General features: G+C 37.0%; 1 protein-coding gene across 3 annotated transcripts in view; it reads left to right on the forward strand.

Annotated features, from left to right (window-relative positions):
- Window positions 1–27616, forward strand: part of Ten-m (teneurin transmembrane protein Ten-m) — a 575864-nt gene that overhangs the window by 68890 nt on the left and 479358 nt on the right. The window contains exon 1 of one of the 3 annotated variants that reach the window (XM_072894556.1): window positions 22324–22747. The exons of the other annotated variants lie outside the window; for them this stretch is intronic. The gene's annotated coding sequence lies outside the window, so the exon portion shown is untranslated. Of the gene's footprint in view, window positions 1–22323; window positions 22748–27616 lie in introns of those variants that run through there. 3 annotated transcript variants of the gene reach the window in all.

Below are 27616 nucleotides of genomic sequence, written 5' to 3' on the forward strand. Positions count from 1 at the left end.
TGGATACATATATAGATTTATTTCACAATTTTAAAATGCACAAAGTGAATGAAAAATATAAAATTTCCAATATAAACTCATAAACAGCGCACTTAAAAATCGTTGACCGCCGAGCAAATTAAAATAAAGTTTGAGCATTTATATAATCGATTTATGTACGAGGATCTATAATGTATATACATGAAATGATATACAGATATACATTGAAAGATACAATAAATATTTAAAAGGATATGGTTTATCGATATATATATATATATATATATATATATATATATAATAAATTTGAGAATAAAAATAAAGCCGTAGACGATAAATAAAATTCACAGAGAATGAAGAAAAAATAATATTTACTATACTTATTAAAAAAAGTCGTCATATAATAATTTTTTGTATTATTTTTTTTCTAAATATTTATATTTCTACTTTGATATTGATGTAATGAAGAGAATATTTTTCGATTGCAATACTGATCAATAAATCAAAATTAAAAAACGAAGAAAACGTAAAAGTTTTGCGACGAGACTTTGCCTAAGCTTCTTCCAATATTAATTAATGGAAATATCTCTCTCTCTCTCTCTTTCTCTCTCGTCCCCCCCCTCTCTCTCGCTCTCTCTCTCTCTTTCTTTTTCTTGTCATTTGCACTATTGTCTTGTCATATTAAAAATTGACGAGAATGTTCGCTGTTGCTATGGAGAATATTCCTTTCCTTACAAATTCTTCGTTGTTCTCCCTCGTTCGATTACCAAAACTTCGACGGACTTGGCTCGCGGAAGCCAGCTGAATAATTAAAGCATTCTGCTGATAATTGTCATCCATGACTCCTTCAATTTTCGCGGACGCATTGTTAGCCCGGCACCTACAACTTATAAACTCATCGGGAACAACTTTAAAATTTGTACAGAAAATGAGATTGTTGATCGGCGTATTTTACTTCGCTTCGCAGGATAAAAGTTACTTGGGAATAAATATTTTTTCTTAACTTTTACTCTCTCCTTTGAACAAGCAACTTTACTTCCTTTCAGTATTATGTTAAAAATATATACACGTTATAACGTGTATTGTGTAATACGTATATATGTATAGTACTACAATGTATTAGCATGTTTAATTCGTTTATTAATCATACATAATGTCAGTTAATATTACCTAATAACATGCATTATGCAATTTTAATATAATTATATTACAGATATATGATAAAATAAAATTTTTCAAAATTATCGTTTTATAAGCTGTGCTCCAGTTTGATATATCAATTATGCGGCCATGTTTCATTGCGTGCTCGAGTTTTTAGTATCCAGTATATATTCAATCTTTCGAGCACTATTGAGGTCCACGCGGAAAATTCCAGCTAATTCTACTTCCTTTTTCGTTCTTGGAATCTATTTACCAACGCTAATTGCTTCGATTGCTTTTGGCACATTCTTCTATCTTTGAATCTCTAACAGCATTGATATCGAATTATCGAACGATTTTCATCAAATCGTTGACTTTACTTCCACTATAATAGTCGATTAAAATCGAAAAAGCAGAAACTTAATGGAGAAAATGTCGAATAATCACTCACGTAAGAATAAAATATATCTTATTTGTAATGTTATATATGTATATGTATATATTCCGACTATCTTTAAAAATGTTGAAAAATATATTTTCATGCATTAAAACGTGTCCATTGTTTGATCGATTTATACAAAAGTATTTATATTTTAGCAGATAAAATTATACATGCGTTTTATTTTTTAGATATTCTCATATCTAGTTTTTAAAGCTTAAATATTTTAGTCATAAATATTTGTATATACGTATTATAAACATTTAATTTTTGTGAATATTATTCATATATGTCTTTATTACTTCATTTATGTTCTAGCCATGAATTACTTTTTACTCGATTTAACAAACTAGTTTATTTGTAAAATCATATGTCATTATTACTTCGTTTACATGGTAAGAGTAGCCATAAATTTGAATTTTGTTCGATTTAACAAACAGTTTTTTTTTTTTTTTTTTATCATAAAATAACCGCGAGAGGAATTTCCGAACCTACGCGACGCGAAAAAAAGGCGCAGCGCTCTTCATCCTCTGACTTATGGCGGAACTTTTTGTCAACAAATCCACAATCCGTGCGAGTGAATACGTACATAGAGTTCCTAGTCCCGCATAGATATTTTCGAGCTGCTTGACAAATGACCGGCGCCGTCGCATCATGCAATATATCACTGACGTGATAAAGAATGAAAAGCGCGTGAGATAGAAATGAGGAGATAATTTAATTTTGGATCAACCTCCTCTCTCGTTCGATGGTTGTTCCATTTTTTCGGTGAGAGGGGGGCGGAGGGGGGAAGGAGACTCGAGGAAGAAACTCCGCGAAACACAATCTGACGCTCATTAATTGATCGTCGGAGCAGCACAACTCTCGACGATATTAAATCTCTCGACACGCTATTATTGTGCCGCCGACCGGATACCGCAAACCTTAAGGGCCAACTTTGCGAACATCGATTGCCGACTGAAAATACTCGTGTTCGTTAAGGATGACTTTTCGTTAGAAAAATTAAACTTATGTTTATCTTTATTTAATCGAACGATAATATAATAATTCGCAACATTATTTATTTATTATTATAAGAATGCACGAAAGAGTGGTGCATTATGTAAGCACAATTTATAGTGTATTTTATCAGAAATAGAAATTCTAATCTTTAAGGAAGATAAAAGCTACATCGATCACAGAGCAAAGATACGGTTTAATTCACTTATGCTAAAATTTGCAGCATTGAAAGCACGGATGTGAAAAACGGCGCTATCCACACAGATCATACATCAAGACGTGAATACGGACGTCGTGGATGATTTCTTGGTATTCCTGAACCAACCCGCTGGGTCCATCGGGAATAATCCATATTTCATCAAACATATTGATAGGAGCTGGTTGTGTGCGGGAGTGGATATAGCTCTCGTGATCCATCGATATATACAACAAACATGAGAAGGCGAGCGAGAGGCGCGTTTAGAGAAGAGAATCGTTAACCAAAAAAAAAAAAAAAAAATATCTTACGCTTGTCCACTGGTACGATTAGAGGGTAAAGAGACCAGCGGGATAAAGTGCACGACAGATCCCGTTATCGCGCGCAAACATCCTCGAACGGGTCAGGTCGAGGAAGATTTCGCGACTGGCACAGCGTCGGGAATCTTATAAATCATCGCGCCGAGGGGGTCCGAGCGTCCGTTTTATCATCGTATGGAAATCCAGTGAGTTATATCGAGAACCATGCCGTGCCGGTTTCTTATTTATGGTCGGACCGAAACGTAATGCCACGCGGGGGGGAGGAGAAGGAGGGCTGGGGGGGGGGCGAAAACTTTTTCGCGCATCTGGATCTCTCGCTGGAAATTGACATCGCGATCCGTCGGTTCTTTCCGTCTGTTACTTTCTTATCGTCCTATTCTACCGAGAAGACTTGGAAAGTCAAACGGAAGGGAGTTGGGGGTGGGTCTTTTATATCGCGAGTTCGAACTCGAACGGCGACAGATCTTCGCGGTAAACTATCCGGGACATTCTTTCCGCTCTCCGACACCGACAAACGTTCCTAAATGATTCCCATCGGGGAAAACGTCCACGAATTCTCGGATTCCGGGACGCCAGCTCGACGAGGGACGAGTTAATAACACGTCCGGCGGACTGGATGTTCAGACATCGTTAATTAAAGTCGGAGGTTCACGTTCACAGGGTCCGGTCGCACCACCGGCTCTCTCTTCGTGGCTACCCCTACCCGCCTAATTCGTACAACAATGTCTATTATTCAAGTTAGCCCGTGTACGTGGTATAACCACCTAACACGGCGGCTGCCGGTGCGTGCTGGCCGGAGCAAGTTTGCCCGGAGAACGCATAACTCCCGAGCTTACCAAGTTTGCCGTACCGAAAGTACTAGAAACCCGCGGAACCGACTCGTTGCCTGGTCCTTAACGCAATGGAGGATGCGCGGCGCGACACGTTAATTAATCCATCGGATTAACAATACGCTTATATAACTCTCTTCTCACCAACCAGGTCATTAACCACGGTGTAAGATAATACAAATTCATTTTGGAAAAGCATGCAAGAAAAGTCTCGATACTTTTATAATTTTAATAACACTGTGAAAACTGATGTTCCTGAAAACGTTGATTATTTTCATGAAGTAATTTTTTTTATTCTTACAATGCGAATGAATAAAATTGACTATAATATTGTGGAAAATGTCTAAAGTGATTTTATGAGAATTATATGAAAATGTTTGTGTATGCAGATAATAATTCAACAGAGATTAACTATGCAGAAGAACTGAATTATTATACGAAAATTGTGTGTATTTTTTTTATTTATATGATAATGTGCTTTTATTTGAAAAGTTACATTTTTAAAAAAGATATTGTATTATTTCAGCATTACCTACATAAAATATCGGAATTTCCATCATAAATGTTCAGATCTCTTTTAATGCAATAAAAAAAAAGAGAACAGTTTACTTTCATGAATATCAAGCAAATTTATTTTTAAATGTTTTTATTTCCGCTCTTTTACATGCACACAATAAATATTAAAGTAGCCATCTCAGTCTGTGAAGCATTAAAGTACATATTATAACCAGAGTTAATCCAGAATTATTATTAGTTATTCTCATGTGTCTCTGAATAATATATTGTATCTTATATTGTTTTTATTTTTAATATATAATATAACTATTATTATTTTATTAATTTATTATATATATATATATATATATATATATATATATATATATATAACTAAGAGACTGCTCATTGAATATGAATTATTATCTATTATTATCTTTTAGAATATGTATATTATTTACTATTTATTTAAGAAATATCCATAAAAAAGAATCATTACTATTGATTTTATAATGTTTCTACTATTAAATAATGAAATATTTCACAAGCATAAATAAAATAAAAATCTTGCAAAACAATTTTATATAAGATTAAGTGAAAAGACTTTCACTTAATCTTATATAAAATATATTTCAATTTTCTTGCATTGTATAATATTAGATGTTTTAAATCTTTCTTTATATCTATAAAATATATCTTTAAGCTTTATAAATGAGATATATAAATTCTCCAACATTTATAAAACACAAGAAAATGGAAATATATTTTATATTAAAATAAGAGGAAGTTATCGATTTCAAATTTTTTTCAAAATTATTATTTTACGCTCTTATGGAATATATTTTATTATTTAATAGTAAGAGCATTATATAGAATCGATAGTGTAATGAGACTATTCTTTTTTAAAGATCGTGTAATCATCTTGTGTATCCTTTATGCATGACTAAAGTGAGGTGAGAAATTTACCAATGTTGATCTATCGAGTGCACGGTACGTCTAGATATTCTTCTTGTTCCACCCTTCTTCACTTACTCCATTCGACTTGATTCGACGTTTTCTTCCTCTCTCACTCTCTCTCTCTCTCTCTCTCTCTCTCTCTCTCTCTCTCTTTCTCTTATTCTCTCAAACAGCGAATAAGTTCCGCGGTTCGTAATCTACAAATATTATCCCAGAGCTCCATCCAGGAAAAAGATCTTTCTCTCCTGTTCCAGCAGGCAAAACTGCCTTCACTATCCTGAAAACTCGTCCAATCATAGAGCTCTGAACTGGCCGTGCAAACTTCTACCACCTCGACGTAAGATTCGCGTGAAAGGAACACCAAAGAGAGACAGAGAGAGAGAGAGAGAGAAAGAGAGAGAGAGAGAGAGAGAGAGAGAGAGAGAGAAAGAAAGAAAAAGACGCGTAACCGAGAAAGAGAATGAAAGAGAGAATTGCATCGTAGATTTTAGAACGGCGAAAAGAAGTTGAGAGAGCCCAAGGAGAGAGGGGAGAAGTGCGAGAAAGCTCGCGGAGAGGAAGTTTGCTCTGTAATTACCGCATGCTGCACAATTAAAATCTTAATCTGCCTGGCGTACAAAAATGAGACAAACTCCATAACGTCATCGTGCCGCGGAAAATTTCTCAACCGGTGCCACCGAGAGCCCCTTCTCTCTAGACTTAAGTGCATGCACGGCTCATCTTCGCATGAGATTTCATCCGTCGCGAAAGAATCTCGCGAATGCAGCAGCGGCGTAAGTGTTTGATGAGATTTATGCAAGACATTGCCCCAGTACGTGTATTAACTCAACAATTTCTCTCTCTCTCTTTCTCTCTCTTTTTCTCTTTTTTTTTAATACATTTTTTATATTACATATATTATATAAAATTTTATATAAAAAAATTTCCTATAATTAAAACATACACATTAAAATAGTATATATATATATATATATATATATATATATATATATATATAGATTAGAATTGTAATTTAGAAGCGTCTGTTTATTTTGATAAGAATAAATCTGTACTAAAAGAAGAAGAGAATCCGTTCTCTTAATATATTAATTAATTTGATTATCGGTTATTATATAATCCTTCTAGACTTTCTCAATTCGCTCATTACGGCGAAATCTGAGATTTCGCGTAAAAGAGATACATATTTACGGGCGTTTCGTAACATTAACTCTTCAACAATCGCGTCGATTCGCTGGGATCGTAAAACCTAAAAGGGACGTTAAATTTCGAGAAAGGTTCCCGGGGTTAATAACGTAAAGCTGGTCTGTAATTAACACGCGAAGGAAGAAAGTCGGAAAATAATATCTTGCCGAATTTCGAGGGGCTCCGCTGGGATATTCGTTTCACGGCCGAGCAGTGACCCGAGGCACTTTGGAGGCTGGTTATCGAGACCCGGGGAGTTTCTTAATCTGCTCGTAAGTCAGGAGGGTTCCGAGCCAACGAGCGAGGCGTTGCCCCAGGAGTGCGATTCAGCTTTTCAACTAAGCTCGTATTACGGCTCGAGCCTGCCGTCTTCGACGCTGACGTGATTTTTCACCACGTACCACGGGATAATTGGGAACTCTTGTACATCGTTCCGACTATCGCGCGATCATTTCCTCGGACCCTCGTTTCTAAGGCAGTTTTAAGTTGCACGGCGAACGTAATATGTCGCATATTTACTCCAAATCCCTTGGGCGAACAAAGAGTAAGTGTAAGGAGCTTTTGGAAGATGGTGTTGCAAAATCATAATAATGCATTTATTAAGATTAAGCGACCGGGTTCAAATATTTATCCAAAAGATTATATTCGATTACATAGTTTACCTTGATTTGCCATTTTACAAATAACATTTCGGGACTAACAAGGATACAGGACGTTAGGAATCAAAGTTTTCTTTATTGCTTCCCTATTTCTTATGCACGCACCTGTCGTCCTCAAGACATTGTAAAAAAAAAGAATGACTACCGTCTCCTCGTCGTGAATAATTTCACCGCTTGCAACTTGCCCGACCTCCATTTGACCCTACTTTTAATCTAGTGTTCGTGCCCAAGTGTTTCTTATTTATAACTTTCTTCGCGGTCCCTTCGTTAAAATGCAAATGCGTCGGCATAGAAAATATATCCGTGAAATTAAAGGAAAAAAAAAAGACATAAAAAGAAAAAAAAACGAAGAAAAAGTCTGAGGCCGCACATATTCCGCGGAAGTGAGAAAGCGAAACGCCGCATTCGCGGAAACTGCCTTTTTGCGCGGTCGCCACCACCGCCGCCGCCTGGTCACCATCCTGTGTGTAAAAATAGAATGCGAGTGCATGCGGGATAGAACGAAGTAAAATTCCCGCGGTCTGAAAACGGTGACGATGATTTACAAACGGGTGCGCGATGGTGAAACATAAGCTCTTTTCATCCTCTTGCGCGAGAGCGCTGCTTTTCATTGTACTCCATATTGAGCGCTTTATCGGTCCAATGTACGTGGCTCGCGCACCAATATACATAGAGAAAGAGGGAAAAAGAAAGAGAGAGAGAGAGAGAGAGAGAGAGAGAGAGAGAGAGAATCACGGTTTTGCTTTACTTATTCTCTAATCGTACAAACGGCAGTATTGATTGTAATTCCTGAACAAAGAGATGATTAACCGACTCCAACGGGGTGAATAAAAATAATGTTGTAAAATTTAAATCGCACCGCGCTATTTTCTCCTTTCCATTATTGAGCCTGTATTCTCTCTCTTCGCAGAATAATGACGAATACGTTTACATTATGACGCTTTGTAAATTTTTATAAAAGTTACACACGTGTCGATATCGCTATTTGCTAGGTGGAATGCAACATTTTATTTTTGCAAACATTCACATTCGATACATTCAAATCGCTTATTTACAACAGTCGATATAATTGAGAAAAGTTCAATGCACTAGTATTATAATTTTGTACAATCTTAAAGTTTTAAAAAAATCGACACATGATTAATTTTTTTCCCGACTTTAAAATTAATTTTTTCTTTAGAAAAATGGACTAAGGTCACTGTTTGATCGTTATTTTTTTCTTTTAAATATACTTGATAACAGAAGAAGCAATATCGATGCAGACGAAGGAGCGGACCATTTGCGCACAGCTCCTTGTAACCCTTTGTAAAGCCAACGTTCAGGTAACAGCAGTACACTGGGCGAGCAAGTCTGTTGTTCTGGCGGCGGTTGTTGGCTCGCTAACTGCCCGGGTGACCGCCTCTCTCGCAAATTACCTCCAATTTACCACTAAAGTTACACTGGAGCTTCACTGTCCTCCTTCCGAGGGTTGGGTGTCTACCCACCGTTGATGGTGTAGTATCTTGCCAACGGCTCCTCGACTAATAGTTAAAGCGTGCAAATCCACGCTTTAAAGTCGTCTTATCGCTATCTCGAAAAAGGACGTTTCCAAGTTTATTTAGCATACCGTCGAGAATGAGATAAAACTTTTATTATATTCCACAAGCGAAATAAGATGCTTCGTTTGCGAAATCGCAAAAAACGTACATTATTCACATTTAAAAAAATAGATATAAAAAGGAGTTCATATTTTAAAAAGTTAATACGGTAATTTAATCGTCTTTTTCCGTTAATGTTTTTACTCTTCGTTGCGTTGTACCCGTTCATCTCTACTTAACGCGCAGTTCATTATTGAAAACTTTTTGAAAGTCGGGGGATTTATCCAATAATATAGGTAGCATTCCGCTCGGAAAAGTGTTACTATGACTACGTGCGGTGAAATGATGGTAGGATTTCGTCGGTACTTGTAGAAGAAGCGAGAAGGGTACACGGCGCCAGTATGCAAATGTCCAGTCTTGGCAATCTGCTTAACTTCTCGTCTCGAAAATTTTCCGTCTTTCCCCTGGAGAGCTTATGTAAAGTCAACCGTCTATTAATAATGTATTAAGTAATTACGAGAATAGAAAAAGAGAGTTGCTCTCCCGCGATGGGGCAGGGACAGCTCTCGTCGTCGTCGTCGTCGTCGACTTTCGTGCTTGCGCGCACACACACACACACATACACACATAGGCATACCTACACATATACAAGCTACCACGGATGAAGAAACGCGAGAGATAAGCTAGTTAAGCGCGTTAACATTCGACATTCGTACGCGAGGAAGAAGTCGGAGAAGAGATTTTCGCGAACGAATTTTTTTTTTCTAGAATCGTTACTCGACAGTAAAACGTAAAGGTTCTACGATACACATTTTTTCGAATTCTTCTGTTACGCTTTATTCGCGTTTCTTTTTTCGACTATCCTGTTTCCATAGTCTTTTCATGTAATATCGCTCGAAATTTTCGGCTCTCAAAATTGTATCATTTGCTTCTCTTCCATTATATCTTTTTCACACGGATATATATTTTTTTCTAAATTTTTTAAAATTTGAATTTATTGATTTATTCTTAAATGGTCGCGGGAATAATTTCATAAATAATCGGCTATGTTTGCTGCAAATGTATTTAAGTGTATACATTTAGTTATTTTTTTATATAATAAAGTTATAAAAAAAGTTTTATATAAAAAAGTTATTTTATTTATAAAGATCTATGCATATGACTTGAAAGAAAATTTTAAATTATTTTTTTAATGTTATCTATGATACTTTTATTTTTTCAAATGGAATAATATATCCATTTTACTACAATTTTCTAAGATATTTTATGATGAATTTAAGTGATAATATAAATATAATAAAGTAAAATTTTCAATAGTTGTCATTTGTGCTGCTTTTGAGCAAAAAAATAAAATAACTTTATTATTAAAGAAACAAATTCTATTATTATTTAAACAAACTTTATTATTAATAAAGATAATTGAACGTAAACTCTGTATAATGATAAATAAATGGCAAAGTTGACGTTAAACAATCACGTTTTTATCTTGACAGTACTATAGCGTGTGTAAATGCGCGAAAAGAGAGAGAGAGAGAGAGAGAGAGAGAGAGAGAGAGAGAGAGAGAAAGAAGGTTTCAATATTGATATCAAGTGGAATTATACCGTTATTATGTCATTATTTTCCCGGATAAAGAAGCAGCGCGAAGAATGCACGGTATCGCAACAAATCCTCGACAGACAGCGCGAAACTTCTTTCCGGAATTACTGGCTCGGGGATTTATTCCGTAGAGCTTTTCCATCTGTCGTGCCGTTCTTTCATGCAGGAGAGGCTGCGATTCGCAGCCAGTTGAAAACGCGAACGAACGATTCGATATTAATGTCGTTACGAGTTCGCGCCCTACTTACCTCCAGTTGCGCACGCGGAACATCCGCGCCCGCGGATCCTCGACTTCCGGGAAAGTTCGCATTTCCCGCGTCGAACTCTAATGCTCTTTTCGTAATTAATGGTTTCTCCATCTCCGTCCTTGGAAATCGCGATTCTCGCGCGAGATGAGAATCGAATACACGTACAGGTACACATATTCCGGCGAAAACAGCGAGGATGTGTCGTGATATTGCGTGTTACACACGCACGCGCTCACACGCGTATTGTTCTCATTAATAGTACAAATAGGATGCGCTCCGTGTTTAGAATAATACGCACCACCGCGTCGCATACGCAACGCGTATATGATTCGCGTTTGAGTTCGGGACGCAGGCGAGATTTCGCGTTGAAGCTGCAACAGTTCTAGAGAATTATATATTGCAATTGGCGAGTGAAAGCGAAAAGATAGCGCAACATAGATTACGTTGTACGATGATAGCTTGCTAAACGGTTAATTACAGGCTTCCTGCTTCATAATTGAAATGCGAAATGCAACGTTAAATGTTGCTCCATTGGAATGCCGAAATTAGGTAAAAACAGAAAAAACAGTTCTGCTAAAAGAATCTATCATCAAATGAGAAGAAATCAAAATAAAAAATATATTTCTATAGGTAGATATTTTATAAAATTATTTTATTTTTATTATAGAATATATATTGAGAGAAAGAGAAAGAAATTTCTTTTTTCGATTGAAAATTCAGGAGAAGAAACTCCTGCAGAGAGATAGATAGAGAGAGAGAGAGAGACGTATTTTTCTGCGAACTAATTTTTTTCTACTTTTCCTCGGAGCTTACGAGAAAATCGATTTATCCGCCTAAAGTAAAATATCAATTATACGTTTCCTAGAATTTCGTAGATGAAACGCGAGCAGGAAATGAAATAAAAATCCATGCACTATCCGTTAGCCTATCATGTTCGACGATACGTATCTAACTCTCGCGTATCCTCATGTCTCTGCGGATAGCTGTAATATCCAATATCCGGAAACAGTTAGGAGCCCTGGAAATACGGCTGGTCACACCGTGTCCCTTGCCTCTACCCCTTTCGAACCATCCTCTCTCTCTCTCTCTCTCTCTCTCTCTCTCTCTCTCGAGATAATAGTAGCATGGACGTTAATTTTTTTTTCCCTCGATATCCTCGACCCACGGTTGAGATTCAATTTGCAAAGGCTATTCCAGTAATTGCATAAGTACCGAACCGCAGTCGCACGTGGTTGCAGGCTAGGTTGTATCTTCGAGATCCGTATTTCTCCACATGTGTGCACAGACCGCCGTGTGACCCTGTTTCACGAGCACGAATCGAAGAAAGTTCTTTCGTCGAGTCGCAGCCAGAAACGTTCCGCTATCAAGAACAGAATTAATACAGTTTACCGCGCTAATTACGATCTTGATTGCATTAGTTTGGAATGTTCATTGCTTTCTGATTAACCTTCCTTACGCAGAAGTTTGCGTTATCGAAAATTTACGTAATCGTACTAAATTAAATGAGTGATACGATAATATCTGTTCAAAAAGCTGACGTTTAAATTAAATCTTTGACAGTTTACACAAAAATGTAAATTTTTATACATTTATTGCAAGAAATTGTTACATTTACAACCTATTATTATCCTATTAAATTCTATTTTAAAGAAGAAAATTATTTTTAATAAAGATTTTAAAAAATAATATATATTTTATTTTTATTTATGTGTTATAAAAAATAATACTATAAAAAATTTAAAAAAATAAATTATAAAAATTAAATTTTTTGAACATACAAATTATTTACACGTGCATTTTTTCTTTTATTTTCATTCTTTTTTTATTTTGACGCATCAACAAATTACAAAACCAAAAATAATGCATATCGGAAAAATTAAATTTGCGAATAGATAAAATTGTCTCACGTGCACGTTATATCATTGTATATGCGATGCAAGTCATACATCCTAGGGTTAAAATAATTTTTTGTCGAGCATTAACCACACAAGCCGTTGATCAAATCAAATAGATTACTATGTACATTCCCCTTGTACAAGCACTCGTGTAACTGTTCGCTGTACTCTGCACACGATTCGAAAATGTCATCGTTAACTATTGTTCGGTGAACATTCACACCGAGAGAGGGAGATGCGCGAGCATGATATATTCGACTCCCTTATGAATACGTTCGCCATACGCTTCGGGCTAGATTGCTTTAGTTAACGACAGGTATTTGAGCGCTAACTATCCGACTGACTCGGTGCCATTAGAAATGTTTCAAGAGAAATTGCCCGTACTGTGTTGTATTAGCGCGCTGTCGTAATTCCGTATTCGCGTGCAGAATTAACACGATTCCTGAGGAAGTAAAGAACGTGCATTTTTTTTATTAGATTTTTTATTTGACAATCTTTATTTCACACAAGCCGAATCTAAATATTTACATCATGATGCTTCTTCAATTTTTATCACCGAAAAATTCTGCTCAAATGAATAATAAAACGTACGGCCTACAAAATATGTAATGTAGCATAAATCCTTCGAAAATAATCCATAAAAGCGGGAGGATGTAAACCGGGAAAGAAGAGAAGCCCGTCGAATCACGACGCTCGAGCGCGTGTTAAGGAGGAAGCACCGCCCGTCGCGACGATGAGAATTTATGGGCTGTTCTCGAATCGCGAATACAATTTAAGCGCTGTTGATCCCGCTGTGACAAAGTAGCTCGCATGATGGATGCGGCCGCGTGCGCTCGCGTTTGTTACATCATCGGCAGAAGCGAGAGCGCCGATATAACCGAGATATAACCGGTGAATTGTACAGCAACAAGGGTGAAGGAGAGAAAGAGCGAGAGCTGTGGTACACGAGACACAAACAGAGGGGTAGAACGCGAAGAGAGAGAGAGAGAGAGAGAGAGAGAGAGAGAGAGAGAGAGAGAGAGAGAGAGAGAGAGAGAGAGAGAGAGAGAGAGAGAGAGAGAGAGAGAGATTTACAGTATAGTGTACAGGGCTGCGTGGAAAATGGCAGGAGAGCTACCTCGTGACATCCTACTTAGTCCGCAATTCACGGCCCATTCATCTTCATGCGCAGAGTTCGATCGGATGTCTAAAGTTTTCAGCTCGATCTGAAAGCTTCCCTGTTAGCGTCCTGTGATCGGACAGGGGAAAAAAAAGAAAGCGAAAAGCCGAGTACGAAATGATGTCATTTGCAGGCAGCTTTTCATTAATATCGCCTGTCGATGTTATTAACAGTTTCTCTCGATATTCACATGACACACAAAATGACGTAAAGAGTCGATATATGTGTAAAAATATTTACATGGATATATATGTGTATATTTGGCTTTAAAGGGTCCAGTCTATTCTATAGTAGTATAAACAATCTTTTTAGTATTTTACATATGTTTTCATTTAATGTTTAAACGTCAGTATTTTTAAATCTGGTATATTTAATTTTTTTTTTATTCAATACGAGCTTCTGCGTGTAACGTGTTTAAAAATGCATGAGTCGATGGTGTGACATATTGCTCCTCGTGTAATTGTCATATAAATGAAAAAACTCGATCTAGTTTTATTCCGAGATATTTTTAGAATGCTATATCTAATTTTATTAGAAAAATCATAAAATAATGTCATTTTAAAATTAAATATTTCAATTTTGCTGAAATGTTTTCATTTTTTGAACGTTCAAAAAAAATATTAAAAATTAATTTTTCCAATTCTAATTAGTTTCAGTATATATCAATCTTCAAACTTGTATCGAACAAAAAAGCTAAATATCCAAAATATACAAATACGAACTTATGGTTTAAAACATATGTAAAACGTCAAAATAACTATTCCTAAAATTCTTAAGAATTATCAATTTTTTATACTGCTAAATTATACTGGACCTTTAAGGTAGGACATGTATTGAAAGGGCAAATTTCTCGTGAATATTTGCAAGTGCTTGAAGAATTTAAAAAAAAATCACGCTTTTTAAAGCTTACGTCGGCCCAGGTTAATTGTATCACTGCAAATGCCAAGCGTATGCTAATTCGAAAGCATGTATAATACACTCCCTAGTATGCACTCCGCCGTCTCCTAGCCGAGTATGCAAATGAAAATCCAAGTTTCCTACACTGCAGTGTTTGTATTACCTCCCAATGGACTGGATGGTAGAATTTCGCTCTGTTGATATAACCGGGGAATGACGATACGCCTCGCCATTTCCGCATTGATGACGTTGCAACTGTGAGATTCGTTTTCAACATGGAATGCGACGATTAAAAAATCGCCGATCGCGGCAGCATCCTCGGCGGCGATCTCAGCGGATTCGCGTCCGATTTTATCTCGCTGCGCCATTATAAGAGAATTGAACGGCGTTTGTAAATTTTCCTCTCCACACGATCGATGCGCTCTCGTGGTCGGTACAGACCGGGCGGCTTTACCATGGTAGTTTACGTCGCTCCGAATACTGGACATGTTATACAAGGTTCAGGATGATGTCGCGCTAATGCACCGGCTTTGTTGTGATTTGTGTACAGTATCTCCTCTCGGTGTATGCGGCAGGGATACTTCAACAATGCTTTAGGCCCAGTATGGTGGAAGGCACAAGTTACGAGCGTGATAGGAGCGCAGCTAATAAATGGGAACCGATTACCACGCATTATATGTGCTCTGTACTGCGAGTTGGTTTGCCAGGAAAGTGAGAGAGAAAGAGGAAGATGAAAGATGTAAAGAGCTAATGTCTTATGTACTAATAATATATATAATATTTATTATTATTATATTTTATAACAACGCAGAGGATAAGGAAGAATTGCTTTAATGAATAATAAAATCTAAATTTACAATATCTATTGTTAATCGTGCACTTTCTTTGCATAACATTATTCTTATAAACTTTTTTACATTAATTTTATATTTTATACATGACGTATGATGAACGTAGAATGAACGAGTTAGCTCGCGACGTGTTACTTTTGCCAATGAATTGGTAATAGAAAAAAAATATACTCGATCACAGCGTGTTGCTTTCGCCGAAGGCCAAGTCTGCTGTAAATTTTCACGCTTTGAATATTTGTCAATAAGCTGGATAGCATCAGAAGGAGCCATGATTGTTGATACTATGCGAGTAGATCATCTCTGAAAGACGGCTGGGTAAGAGACTGAAGAGATAGATATTGCAATGCATGAATAATTCCTTACGTCAGCGTAAACACTTGTACATACAACGCAGATGTTGCTATTCAAATAGTCCACCGCTTCGTACGTCACACTGTTTTTGACCAGCTCGGCCTGTTCCAAAGGACGACTTCCGCGACGCGCCATATCTATGAACCCCGGAAGTAAGGGGAGAAGAGCGGAATCGTCGCCGTGACATTTCCTATTTACGGCACTTCCTAGCAAGCTTAAATTAACCGGGGACGCCGGCGATCCTTATCTGTTCCTCCGCTCTCTATCCCCCTGACATCCTCCTCGCATTTCGCATCGTTCTGAAGAACCGCGACGGTGCGACGTTCCTCCTTTCCCTCTACGTGACCGAGCAGATAAGAGGGCGAAAACCGTCGTTAGTCTCTCTCGTCGAGAAAACAGAAGAGTGTTCTCGTGCACGCAGAAACCATAGCTGGGAGAGATTATCGGGTGCTACTTCGTTTACAAATTTCTCAGAGCCCCTTCCGGGCAGCGATGTCTCTTTATCGTATTATTTAAATGCCTCTAGATATCTTTAGCTACGCTTGCCGACGTCGTGCACGTGAGATCCATATATTTCAGGGCTTAAAATACGATAAGGTCGAAAAAACGAAAATTATTTCAATTTTTAAAAGGATTATTATTTGCCTTAAATGTATATCTGTTATTGTATTTTAAATTTCAGAAAAGACACAGAGAGAAAAATATAAACTTCTACCTATAATAACTGAAAGTAACAGAATCAATAATGCATCTAATGAAAGCAACCGCTGGCTTTTCTTAACTAGGTCTTCGCGTCCATTATTTTATAACTCTCCGTAAATTCCTCTAATACAATTTATGGCGACGTTGTGTGGCCAAATATAAAAACTTCTAGTCAAGTTATAGTTCTTTATTACGAATCGAACATGATCGTACGTACTCGCAGACAACTAAAATTATCTAAATTATTTCTAAAATATATATCTATTTCTACTGCTATTTTTGTTTAAATATATATATATTTAAATGAAAATAGTAATAGAAATAAAAATATTTCAGAAATAATTTTTTTTAATTACAGAAAGTGCAATATCCGCCTTGTCAACTATCCTGTCTTATGAATAAAAATTTAGAATAATTAATATTGCGCTGTCTGTAATCAAAAAAAAATTTATTTTATATAATTTATTCATGCATTTTTTTCAAAGAATTACACTGTAAAGTTCTTATAAACTTTATTTTAGAACCTTCAAATAATTTTTATTCTCTATTATCCCACGACAATGAATAACCTTATTATACATTGTTATACATACATTGTAACAGAAGAAACTTCCTAAATATAGCATAGCGAGAAAGAGAGAGAGAGAGAGAGAGAGAGAGAGAGAGAGAGAGAGAGAGAGAGAGAGAGAGAGAGAGAGAGAGAGAGAGAGAGAGAGAGAGAGAGAGAACGGTATGGAATAATCACGTCAGTGATATTAATGCGCTTTATACATATTACCAATGAGATTGCCACTTTCCTTGCCGCGAGCATTATTAACTTGTTGGGCGTTTACATTAGCGGTCTAATTAAACATTCGAGTCAAATTATCACGATCTGTCGTAGATAATAATTCACAGTGGATAGGTGCAAACACAGAAAAAGAAAACAAAGTCGCCTAATATAGTTTCGACAATTTTTCTCTCTATTTTTCTTATCGTCATGTATTAACTCACACACACACACACACACACACACAAACCAAAAATCCTAATAATATATAATTACTCAAACAGCTAATATAATATGCATTAATCACGATGCCAAGTTTTTAAGAGACGACGACCGCGCAATTTAATCTTAAAAATTATTATTGCATTCAAACTGATAGATTTATTTATTCATTTATTTACTTGTTTAAACGATAAAAAAAAGATTTTTTTTTTCTTAGGAGAAAAGAATTAACAATACTAATACATCCGCAAGGACGCAGAAATTAAAACTATTGATACAGCCTTCAAAATTATAAAATAAAATAGAGATTAAAGAAATACTAAATTTAACGAAAATTTCTTTAACACAATATTTTTTTCTTCCATTTCTCTACTTTCTACTTTCACAGATACAAAATGAAATGTCGATGTGTAATACGGCAGCTCGTAAGAAAAATCGACGGACGGTTACGGTTCGTTGATATATACGTATGTCATTGCGCCTGGACAATGGTCGACTCGAGAAGAAAGAGAGATGCGTAAATAAATAATGCTGAGGTTATTTCGTGGCGATAGGTACAACAGCGTTACAGCAGTCCGCCGCTTATAGACCGTTTCCCGACTGAAACGTGAAACTGCACGAGACGTTTCTATATACTATATAGCTCTCGCGATATCTCGTACTTGTGTTTTTTTTAGCTTCACAACTGCACTGTAAGATTCGCGATTCTTTCTAGCTGAACGCTTCCGACGAATAAATGGATCCTTTGCATATTAAAAATATATATGTCATCATAAATATACTATAAAAATTATATTAAATGTAGAAAAAATTCAAATATATGTGCATTTTCTCACGGGATGTGCTCAGCCATCGGTGACAAAGTTTTCGAAGGCATGCAACGACGTGACGTCATGGAAAGCGAGTATCAAGGCGGTTTATAATGTTTATCTCATAATGCGCCATCCCTCATCGTATTTCTTCGTTGCAAAATGGCGTGGCCGTTAGTCTTTCACGTGGGGGCACATTAGCACCCTCCGTGCCGCGCTCCTATAACCGAAGAGCCACGCCATCTTGAAAAAATGCCAGACGATGAGATGCTCAACCCCTCTGGCCGTTACCCCTCTTGGCTTTATACCTTGTTCGACGTCGCGCCCATATCTTACATTTACAATGTAACTCCGCAGATAGAGTGCCGCGATCTATAATCTCCTCAGAAGTGGGGTATCAATTCCAATAGATTTAAATCTTTCGCGACCACATTCCACCTTCCCTGGTTATCTTCCCGAGCGCTGATCTTACGCTTCTCGTAGATAACGTCATTTCTTCTCGTCCTCGACAATCTACGTGGAATAAGTTTGCCGCGCGTAAGACGAGAATTCGTTGCTTTATAGGAAGGAGAAGTAAGCAAGATGTACGAGCTGCCGTCTCGAAGCAGAACTAAAAGGGTGACTTTTAGAATACTCTCTCGGTCGGAAAGTTCGTCGGTTAAGGATTTGTCGCACGTGACTCGGTACCACCTGCCGCTCGATTCTATTTCCGTATATATACGTGATTTTTTACAGGATATCATGAGAAAGGAGGAAAAAATTCATTCAAGGGAACGTAGAAAATATCGTTCTAAGAAAGATAAATCACTGCGTGACCGACTTTGACATAATTTTTCACAGAGTAAACATATCGCGACCGCTGCTTTTGCCGACACCAGCAGTCCTCTCTGTGAAACGTTGCTTTCCAGCAATGTCGATCAGTGACCTTTCCGAAACAGGGCGGGTCGGAGATCGTTTCGGGAAGGGATCCACAGAGAGGCTAGTTAAACGGCATAACGTGCCGCCCTTTAAGGGCGCTTCCACAGGAATGCGACGCCGGGCTGACGACGTGACACGCATCGACGAAGCGCGATGCGCGGCGCATGCTAATGTCGGAAATCTGAAACGTCAACTGGAGCAACGTTGCGCTGGAACGATGACGCGGAACGCCTACCGGGATTTCGTGGAGATTCAATTCGGTTCTGTACCAAAGCGCGTCTCGTTCGTGACGATTTGTGCCGGACGAAGGGCATTACCTAGCGGAACGACCGTTCACATTGTGTCCCAAAGTCATTTATCACACGTGATTTCAGTAGTGTAATGAATGCAAATATTTTTTAATAATACGTTTTAATTAATCATAATAGTAATCATTATCTTGATTACATATAAATAATAGTAATCATTATGTTGATTACATATAAATTCTCCAAATTGGTTTGAATATCCCGTTTACATTCTTCTTTCAATTAAATCAAATTGTCTGTTATTGACTTTATATATTTAAATAAATTATTGAAAAATAACAAAAGACAATGTAAATATAAAACACATATACACAATTTTTTGCATGTAAAATTGTATTAACTATGTTTGAAAATTTTCTAAGAGAGCTATAAATACGAAAAATATTCTTAAAAACTTACATTTTTTTTGGAAACTATAATTTCTATGATTTCGATAATCTCATTCGAGATTCTTATTAAATATCGAACGAAGCGATAGATGGAGAAAAATGGAAAGAGAGAACAGTTGAATAATCGTCCAAACCGCATATTGGCAGTTGTCCTGCGTTACTTATAACAGATTAATCATTGAAATACGTGCAAATATTTATTTCCCAGCTGTCAGGAGCATACCTACTTCGCCTGGTTTTCTCCGCGATTCTAGGGTAAGGTAAGGCGGATAGCCTGCCCACCTATGAGAGGACTCTCGAGAAATATGACTCTTGGATGTACTATTCGAGCCGATGCACGTTTTCTTTCTCTCTCTTTTTCTCTCTCTCTCTCTCTCTCTCTCTCTCTCTCTCTCTCGCTTTCATGTCGCCACCGCATTGCCTTTATTTATCTTTCCCTGTGCGCAGTTGCATTCTCGCGTTCACAAACGCAAATCCAAATGTTTTCTCAAGTTGTACCTCTTCTCTACAGAAGGCACAACGCTGTATGTTATTAATCGGTAGATAGACCGCACGTTTCGTTTATTTCAATCTATCTCATATCCGTTGTGTTTGTGTATGTGTGTGATTATATGGTAAAGATTTTGATGGAAGCTACACGGTTATATATATGCACATATATATCAGAATTTATATGTGGATCACGCGCGACAGGATATTAATTTCATCAACATCTCATGATGCATTTAGCGCTTTATTAATATAACATGTTACATTTGTATGACGAAGCCGAGGAAGCTCATCAGAATATATAAAAACTAGAAGGATATGTAAAATATATATTTTGCGACCTATTAGAGAGAACACAAATGCCTAAAAAATGCTTAAATAGAAAAAAAAAAGATACATGTGCGCGAGCGTTTAATCTTTTCTTCTATATATACATGTACATAAAAATCACGTCGCTCTCTAAATATTGCGCCGCTGAATATTGCTGTTTCGCATATCCGGCGTAATGTGCGCAGGCCCTTTAACTAAATTCCGAATGAAATCGCGAGAATTCGCGTCGGTGCCAGCGACCGGGTGCCTGGTGGAATCGAATTATGAGGGACTGCGACGGTCGACGCTCTCCACGGACGCGAATTTCACTTCCGGGCGCGGAGAGGTACAATAAAACGAAGACATTTGACGGACCGGAGCGAGAGAGATAGGATGACGGGAAGAGCGGGGAGGGGGTGAGGGAGTGAAGGGAGCGAGAGCGCGGTGGGATCGCAGCCTCCTCGTCGGTACCACGTGCGGCGTGGGCGATGCGGGAGGACAGGAGGTGGTTGGAGAGGCTATGAAATTACGGGTAGGTAAATGAAACTATTCCAGAGTCCCGTGCACACGCATATACACACATCCAGCTGCCGCTGCCGCGTCTCGCTACCAGTCCAACCTAACCCAACAGTGCGGAAAGGACTTTTTATTTTTATCTGCCTTTCCCGCTTTATTTTCGCTTTAATTTCTCCCTTTTCGTCGCGGCGCACGCTAATGGGAGGGATAGCAGTGCAGGGGAACAGAAAAGGGGGACGCGCGACGAATGGATGTGGGAGAGTCGTTGGCCGTGCCTTTTCCTTCTCTCTAGAACCTTCGGACTAAATCCTCGGCGAAACTACAATTCTTCTTTCAATGCCGATAAAATTAATTATCTTGTCCGCCTCCATTTTTTCGTTCCGCCGTTTTTCTTCGAGTAGGCGATACGTATCATAAATTATTATTCGCGACTAAAGATTCCGAGAACGATTAAAACGATTGATCATATGATCGTTTGATTTTTATGACACTATATGGTAGCTTGGGTTTTTAGCTCAATTACTTTTCATCCTGTGCACCACATCTCCAATCGCTTCGCGACGAACATTGATTTCTAATGGTACATTGGTAGACGTCATGTTTCCGCGATATCTGAACGACGACGTTTCGCTGACGGATCGAACTTTCGTGTAGCGGAATATGCGATTTTATGTTAGGCGAAAAGGAAGATCTTTCCGACAAAGAGGAGAAATTTCGAATGTCGAGATATCGCGCGAATGCAACGGGTCCATGTTTGGCGAACGGGAACCTACAACGATTTCCACTTACTTCCTCGGAAACTTGGAATAGAGGATGGAGTTGCCATCCTATCATCCTCACCGGTCGCCGTTCGCCGCGGTGCGACTTCCTCTACTTTTTCCATCTACCGATACACTTCGTTTTTCCGCGACTTTCTTCTCGCATTTTGTAGAGAAGGTGGATACCTACGGAAACAGCGTCAAGGCGGCGGCGCGTCCGACATCCACCCTCGCCCTCGTTCCCGCAGCCTCCCTCTTTCTCTCCCTCTATCTTGGGGTGGCATTGCGCCCCCACCTCCTCTCTTAACGACACCCCTTTTGCACCCTCCGTCCCAACGACCCTGCCGTGGCCCGCTCGTGCCGTCAGTCGAGTCCAGAGGACTCCGCGATTCGCACTTCGGTTTTGGCGAGTTTTCCTCGTCAAGTCCTTTGAGAGATCGCGATCTTTCATCCATTATCGTACGTTCATTTCTACAATGATTCGCAGTTAAAATCGTTCTTCTAGAGTTGCTACGTATAAGCAATGATCAACTTTGCTATCGTTGTATGCAAGAAACTTGTAAAAATATAAATAGTCATCTTGAGAGATTATTAAAAAAAAAAAAATAAATTTCACAGGAACAAATAATTTTATCAATGTGTGTCCGATCGATATGGAAAGTTTAGCATCCCACATCAGTGCTATTAATGTTCGACGAGCTTGATGCATCGAACATTTGTGATACTTAAACGATTTACGCAGAGACGGAAAGAGGCATCTCGCGTGGAGCTGTGTGCATCTCTTAAGGTAATCTGATATTGAGTAAACAGCGTACACGTAAAGTGCACCGTTCCAACGCTATATTGACAGGCGAACACGTGAGATCTCTTCCCCGACTCCATCGCACGGCACTTCGGAAGATGCCATCGGAGCACTCTGGCTTCCAGGTTCGGGAGTTTCGCATAAGCAAACCAGAATAACCCATCGTAGCGTCAGATCCGAACTGTATGCATCCTTTAGTCGCGGGAAGATCTACTTCGCGAGATACACCTAGATGAAACCAAGTTGTCTGGCACGGAGAATCCGTTCTGAAATGTTCAAAGATATCAATTCGGATGATAACAATTCTTTTGTAAATTTTATATCACTTGTGCTATTAAATTTTGCAGCTTTAAACGTGTCTAATGTATGACATTTTTGGATCATTAAAATTTCAGTTGATTTTTGAATTGTCAAGTTCTGTTATTCAATAAATAATTAAAAAAAAGATAATTTCTGCTGCTACTAAGAAAACGGTGTTTCGACAACTGTCGACACATATGACGCGAACTGTGGCCTTGAAGAATTGCGCAGTTAACTTAAAGTTCTGCTAAAGTGCGAAAGTTCTGTGAAACTGCACGGGAGTTGAATTGAACGGATATACACGTCTGAAATACGAGTCGTTCCAAAGGAAGTGACTTGCATGACTTTGATTTAATCTCGTAATAAATGACAATAAAGTGAAGATTCCTTTGAAATCCCGAAGAAGTGACAGTGCTGACAGTTTCTTCATTCTGATCAACTTGCTCAAACATATATTCGTGTTTATTAAAAAACTTTTCTTCTGATTATACATAATATATTCTGGTTTTATTGTTAGATAAATTATATTTCGCATGAAATTCTAGAAGTTCTAAACATCTTAGGCGTTGATTTTGAATTTCAAAGTAAGATATATTCCAAATAGATAATCAGATAATTATTCGAATTTAAATTGAAACCAAAAAATCAATCTTATGCACAATATATTGTAAAATGATAACACTAGATGTTCGAGTAAGTTTAAATTTGCATACATATACAAGAACTATTCATACTTAGTTGGTATTATATTTCAATGTATCTCAAAGACAGTTTTGATTATACGCTGTTCTTTATTAAAATTTCCATTGCATCTTCAAGGTTAATATTTATTCAAGTCATGAACTCATATTTAATGTGAAATATTCTGGTAGGTACAAAATAAGATGAGAGGAAAACTGATAATAAATTTAAAAATCTTAAAAACTTCTTTCATATAAATTAAAATAAAATGATACATATTTTGACGTAAAGAATTAAGTAGATTGTAATATAATGATATATATATATATATATATATATATATATACAAGATATGCGATCATTTTCGCAACAAGTAAATTATTTTTACGAAGAAGTGAATGTGAGATATAGATAAGCCAAAGGGGCTTTACATTGATTGTCGTGCCAGTGGTAAACGGGAATTCGCTTTATTCGTGAAGCGTTATGCAGTCTGGCCGTGACGGTCGGCTTCTACTCGTTGGTTGCAGTGAATTACGTCGCTCGTTTTCGTGTACAGACCTGCACATCGCGCGTTTGCGTGCTATTTTACGGGACGCACGCGTGTACGTCGTGTCACATAATATTGCCTCAATAACGGAACTGCGGGGGAGGGATGATCTGTGACGCCCGAGGGTTTATTACATCCTAACCGACCGATATTGGTCACTGGTCGATCGCGCAGCAACTAGAGGGATAAACCGAATGGAGGGAAGTAGACGGACAAATCGAAGCGGGGAAAAGCTGAAAAGAGAGCGACGAGCCTTCATGCGGCTATTTTACCGCTGGCTTTTGGCTCGCGCTCGGTAACACGCGGCCTAGTTTATGGTAACCCATCTCGATAATCGACTATTTCATTGTGGCTGTCCAACCTTTCGGTCCAGGGGACAGTTGCCTAATATTCGCTCTCCTCTTGTCTCTGTCGCACACAACCAATACTTTTCGCAATTAAACCGATGAAAATTATATTGCTGCTTGTCACACTGTAATCATGTATTTGCCTGATGATCGTTAATTAATTTCATTACTTATGTATGATACTGATTAAATTACGTGGAATATTAAAAAGTTTTGTACACGGTAAAAAATTTTGTGTTAAATTTAACACATTTTTCGTGTCCCAATTTATCCACTCTAATTTTAATGTTAATTTAACAGAAGGCAAATATGTAAACAAATAACACAAATAATATGTAAAAAATTAACACAAAAATGTGAATTAGTGCAAGATTTATTTGTTAATTGTGTTGTTTTAACTCTTAGAAACGGTGAATATTAACTCAATGCAGAAAAGTTAAAATAACATAACGACAGTATGTTATATTAATATAAAAGTATGTTAAAAATTTAACACAAAAATTTCTACACGAGAAAATTTCAACAAAAATACAAAATGTTTTTTACCGTGTATGAATAACAAACAGTTATATAGGAATATTTTTCTTTTATCTAAAAAAAACTATGTGTGCGATTATCGAAATTAAAAATTAGGCAGTAATAAAAAATCATTAAAAGCGTTAAACAAAATTTCATTGATTAGTAAGATCAAAATATACAGTATATATTTAACTCGATATTTAACTCTTATACTGGATTATTTTCGTGCGTAATTTTTCTAACAGTGTCAATTTCTCGAAAATAAATAATGATAAAATAATATATTTAAGCAAATTTATTATTTCAGTCTTTATTTAGAAGGATAAAAAAGGTATATAAATTTTTTTCAAATTTAAAAAAAATACTTTTACATATTAATAAACTTACCGAAAATACGCTGACTGGTACGGTTAAAAGGTATGAAAAACAACAGTAAATGATAATAGTTAATTATGTTATGTGAATAACATGAAATTCATCTAATTAGCTATTTAAACAAACAGTTTTTTTAATAATTAACCATTTCGTAAACTTTCCTGACACGATATAATTTAACAGTTAAACGAAAAAATCTATCGCCTGAAAAGTTTCGAAACATGTCATGTTCAAGAATAGCACAATGTAAGGCTTGCAAAATTGCTGGATCGTTCGGAGAGCAGTCGAATCCTCTGTTAAGATATGTCCCGCCTTTTTCTAACATACAGAATTTCCGATAAAGCTGTCGAGAATTCGCTGGAAAGCCGGCACTGTATTCGATCAGTTCGACTTTTGTAAGTTTCGTCCCCAAAGTTCACCCTTTCGCGCAATGAACGGCCCAGAAGGATATAAGAATCTTTGAGAGTTCAAAGCTGCAAACTTCCCCGGACGTAAATTTGAAAGAAGGTGAACAGACATTCGGAGCAAAAAATTATCGTACTACTACGAGGGGGATGATGTTATTACGTTGTTACAACGAACCCTCGAATTGCTAATGGAATAAGATTGCGAGAAAAAGAAAAGAAGAAAAAATAACAAATAGCAGAAGTACTAATGTTAAATTGGCCTGTCACTTCTTTCTGATTATCGTAATTTTAAAAATAAGACATACGTACATCAATCTGATGAAATGACACGTATATATATATATATATATATATATATATAAAAGATTTTTATATTTTAAACACACATATGTATATAAAAAGATATAGTTTTAATAAGAAATAAGTTGTTAATAATATGAATAATTCGCAATAATAGATAATTTAGTTTTTGTTTTTTTTGCAAATAATTATATTAAATACATTATATTAATATAGTATAAATTTTAAAGATAGTTTTCCAATAAACTCTATTTAAATATAAAAATAAGGTCTCGTAATACGCATACACGTGAGTTACTTTTGATAATCCTTTTTATATAACAAGCTAATTTTTTGAAGCATGAAATTTTTATTCAGAATACATACGAATGTGTGCGAATCACTCTCAATAATCCTTTCTGTAAAATAACAGTGCTAATCTGTTGGAGCATGAAATCGTTATATCGGAGATTGATGTATTTTATTCTATTTTAATTTTTACATTTGCACACAAATAAATGGCTTGAAATGTATAATAACACGTTTTTAATAGATTTCTAAAACTACTTTTATTGAAAAAAAAAATACAAAATTTATTTTATTCGCGTTTGTGTCGGATTTTATCTATAAACTTGTGAAAACAAGTGTTAAATCTCATTATGTATATCAAGTTTGACACTATTTTTTTTTTTAATTTGCGTCATCAGGCATATCTAATGAGCACCTAGAAATAATCGACGTTACGTACATCAATCTAATCACGACCGCCTTTATCGGCTGTTCGACATTTTTCCGGGCCGGTGATGAAAAATTTGAAGCGTTACACACACACGAGCTATCTCAGGCGCGCCGGTTATATTTCCCCGATATTGATTTCGTTCTCATACACACTCCATAAATAAGTTCCTCCGCCTTCCATATCTTAAGAACCGGGCGATAAATCTCTCGTCTCTCTTCGGTGCGCCGACTCGCTACATCCGGTTTTTCGTGCTCCGCGAACGAGTTATCGCGCGTAGCGCGAGCGTTCGACGCGCGAAAGAGAGAGAGAAACTTTCGCCGAGCATCAAGATAGCAGCAATGTTTGGCTCGATCATCGAATTACCTGGTAACAACCATAATTACCATAATCGTCCGTAAGCGCCCGAGGTGTCAAAACGATAAATCAGAGGTGTCACGTCATGCTTGGATGCGAAGTCGAGGGACATTATGCATCTGCTTCTCGCTTTTCGAAAGAATCGTTGAGGAAACGTTGTGTTGAGGAATAAAGCGGTATTAAATTTTTTATTTCACAATTGTAATATGATCTCTTTTCATTTATGAGGTTGCTGGAATTTAAAGGCCACATACGCTATTATAACATTTTTTGACATTTATAGATGACATTTGTTTTATGCTACAT

The sequence above is a fragment of the Anoplolepis gracilipes genome, chromosome 1, assembly GCF_047496725.1.
Source record: "Anoplolepis gracilipes chromosome 1, ASM4749672v1, whole genome shotgun sequence".
Classification (NCBI taxonomy): domain Eukaryota; kingdom Metazoa; phylum Arthropoda; class Insecta; order Hymenoptera; family Formicidae; genus Anoplolepis; species Anoplolepis gracilipes.